This window comes from Arachis hypogaea, chromosome 20 (assembly GCF_003086295.3).
Source record: "Arachis hypogaea cultivar Tifrunner chromosome 20, arahy.Tifrunner.gnm2.J5K5, whole genome shotgun sequence".
Lineage (NCBI taxonomy): Eukaryota > Viridiplantae > Streptophyta > Magnoliopsida > Fabales > Fabaceae > Arachis > Arachis hypogaea.
The window spans coordinates 133,865,647-133,869,581 of record NC_092055.1 but is presented as its reverse complement, the minus strand read 5'-3'; positions in this window follow the sequence as shown (position 1 = coordinate 133,869,581).

Here is a 3,935-nt window from a genome sequence, read left to right as displayed (position 1 = left end):
AGGTCCATGCTGAACTTGAAAATTTTCAAGTTCAGCGTGGATGAGGCAGTGGCTAAACTTGTGCTTTTCTTGAGTCCACGCTGAACTTCAAAATTCTCAAATTCAGCGTGGAGGAGGCAGCGTGAAATGGAAGAAAATGGTATACTATTATATATCGTTGGAAAGCTCTAGAAATTAGCTTTCCAATGCCGCTAAAATCACATCAATTGGACCTCTGTAGCTCAAGTTATTTTTGTTTGAGTGCAAGCAGGTTGGGGTTGACAGCATCATTCGGTTTCTTCCTTTTCTGCTGCAAAGCTCCGTTAAATCCATCCGAATGCTACCTGAAATAAACAGAAATTGCAAACAACTCAAAGTAGCATTCATAGTGGCTAAAAGTAATTAAATCTTGATTAAACTCAATAATTTGAATGCAAATTTACTAAGAAAAGATAGAGAATATGATCACGCATCATGTATATGGAGTTGATGGTCTGCACGAGCATCCCACATCTAACTCCAGTCATCCAGAAAATGTTGGAACCACTCACCTCAACGAACCTACCATCATATCGATGCATCTAGTCGATGTTCTGAGGCCTGGTCGAAATGTGTTGTAGGTCACCGAACTGACACACAACTCGGTCAACCTGATACCACTCGACGATAGCAAAGCGAAGGAGCGGACATACAACTGCTGCCGAGGCTTCAGCCTCACCTATCCCCGGTGAAACTACACCTTGGAGCTGTAGGTCAGCATACGACGTCCAGTCAATCTGTTCACAAAATGCAAGACGCATCATATACAAGTTTCAAACTTAATTTACATAAAATTATAATTCTTAAATCTTTATCACTTACATTGATGATGCCGATCCCATTCAGCATACGCCTATAATGCCTAAGCATGTTCTCACTTCTGGCATTGTCTGGACAATACTCAACCCACCTAAAATACCAATAATGATTACACATTATTTCTCAATTTCATTAAATAATGAAGAAAAGTACAAAAACCAATAATACCTCTCAACTAGCGAAAATCGACGAGTCTCAAATCCATATGGGCATAGCAGTGGAATATGGTGATAGGCCTAAGAGGGTAGCAAACTGACACAACCACCCAAATTGTGCTGACTATGCTCCGTGGCACGACACATCTAGCGGTACAGCCATGCCAGCACAACCGAGCCCCATGACAACCTGCCACATCTGTCAAGGTCCTCTAACAGGGGAGCCACCTTATGTGTACCCGAGAGTCAAATGCATCAGGGAATAAGATGTCCCCGATCACCTGCATGATATACCCTCTTGTGTACCGTAACAAGCACTACTCAGTGGCGTCCTGCTCCAGTTCTCCACAGATGGTATTGTAAAACCATGTGAGTTTGACAGTCCACTTTGTCTGTGACTATCTATCCTCTAGGCTCAGAACAGCACCCAGTAGCTGCTAACAGAAGTCCTCAATGGACTATCCATCATGGTGCTGCTCCCACCCACCGATGCAGCCACTAACAGGATCACTATCAATCCTGAGTCCCAATTGGTACGCCACATCCTACAAGGTGATAGTCATCTTCCTGCATGGCAGATGAAATGTATGGGACTCAAGTCTCAATCTCTCTATCAACGCTGACGCCCATGGCTAGTCATGCTCGAACTCCACCATGTATGCCACATATTCAAACCCAACTCATCTGAAATATGGCCTAATATGCTCAGGCGGGCATCTCATCGAATTCCGTTTGGTGCGCAAGATTCGAGACGCCTACTAAACAAAATAAACAAGTTAAAAAAAAAGAGGGACAATACATAAAATTATAAAATTACATTTTATTACAATATAATAAACAAGAGTGATAAAAGTGTACCATTCAATCAAGTATGCCTACAATTTGCTCAGCCTGATCCAATCTATAAAGCGTATGCTCGTACCCAAATAACTATTGCTCCATCTAACTACACTCTAGTAAAACAAAATAAAATAAACTGAATTCAATTCCTTTTACATTTTTTTTAAAAGACATATTTAAACTAACTAATTGTCTACCTTACATCTTAATCAGTTTATAAACTTACTAATTAATATGTAAACCAACTACATGATCATATCAACTAACTCTATAAACATACTAATGAATAATTAACTGATAACATAATTTTACTAACTATGTATCATTCTAATATAATCTAATTACATATTCAACTAACTCTATAAACATACTAGTGAATAATTAACCGATAACTTAATTTTACTAACTATGTATCATTCTAATCTAATCGGACTACATATTCAACTAATTAACATCTAACTCACAACTTAAACTAACTATTTCGACTAAACTAACAAACAATTAACTATTACGTTACTCTAACTAACATGTTATAAACATAAACAGTAACTCTACCTGAAAACAATAATATAAAAAATCTAACTAACATGTAAACAGTAACTCTAACTAACATGTTATATACTGACATGAAGCTAACGATATAGTAGATAAAGGACTTTACGGACGTCGAAAGACAGAAAATCTTGTAGAGAAGATTCTGAAAATGACAAACAAAGAAGGAAAAAAGGATAGTTAGAAGAGAGAAAGGTTGAAAGCGACAAAATGAATAGCCCCACGGTTATATACTATGGCAAACTCAAGGTGAAGTTCGCCAAGGGTGCGCGAACTCTATTAAAATAGTGGAGTTCGCTGGGGGTTCGACGAACTTGCCCTTAATGCAAAAAAAAAAAAAACGTATCTCTGAATTTAAAGTTCAAATAATTTGTTTTTGGAAATATTTTTTTTATTTCAGAAAAAAACTCGTCTATTGTGAGAAGTTTTTTGTCTATTGCGAAAAAGATTTAATATAGAGTATTTACCCATTTTGGTCCTCAAAGAATTCCGGGTCAGACACTTTAGTTTTCAACTAAAATTAATTACTCGATTGGTCCCTAACAATTAATTCTGTCAGTCACTTAGGTCCTTGGCTCCGTCAACTCTAACAGAAGACAAAATTATCCCTAACAACTCTAACATGGGACAAAATGTTCAAAAACGACACTATTCTTTCCAAATTTTCATCATATCTCGCATAATCCTAACATTCATACCCTCCTTCTTCACCTTGATAGTGTTCATTTTCATCTTTTCCTTCCTCCTCTTCAGCTCCAAGATCAAGCCATGGTGTAACTGCCACGTATGTCGTACCTACCTCAACATGTCATGGACCACACACTTCCTAAATCTCTGTGACTGGTACACCCACCTCCTCTGCACTTCACCCACCAAAAGCATCCACCTCCACGTCCTCGATAACAACATCACCTCCAACCCCGACAATATCTATCACATCCTCAAGACCAAGTTCCACAATTACCCCAAGGACAAGCCTTTCTCCACTCTCCAGCAAGCAATATAGATTCTTGGACATTAGGATATCATGATAAGATTCTCCTTCGACATAATATGTAAATTCTCATTTGGAATGGACCCCGAGTGCTTCATTCCTTCTTTTCTAGAGTCTAAGTTGACAGACAGCTTCGACCTCGCATCCAAGCTATCAGTATAACGAGCAATGTCGCCGTTGTCGCTCATATGAAAACTGAAGCGATTCCTGAACATTGGTTCAGAGAAGAAGCTGAAGGAAGCGATCGGAGTGGTGAACAATGTGGTCATGGAGATGATAGGGCAGAGGAGGAGGGAGATGGCGATGACGACGACGGGTCTCAACAAATCAGACTTGCTATCTAGATTCATGGGATCCATCGAAGACGACAAGTACTTGAGAGAAGTCATTATTTTCTTGAGTATGAATTGGTTGAGAACAAGTTGATGATTTTTCTTCTTGTGAACATTGAAGTTGCAGAGTGTGCAATGTGTAACTTGAAGTTACAGTGTTAAAATATTAGTGTTATGCGAGATATGATGGAAATTGAGAGAGAACAGTATCGTTTCCGAACAGAG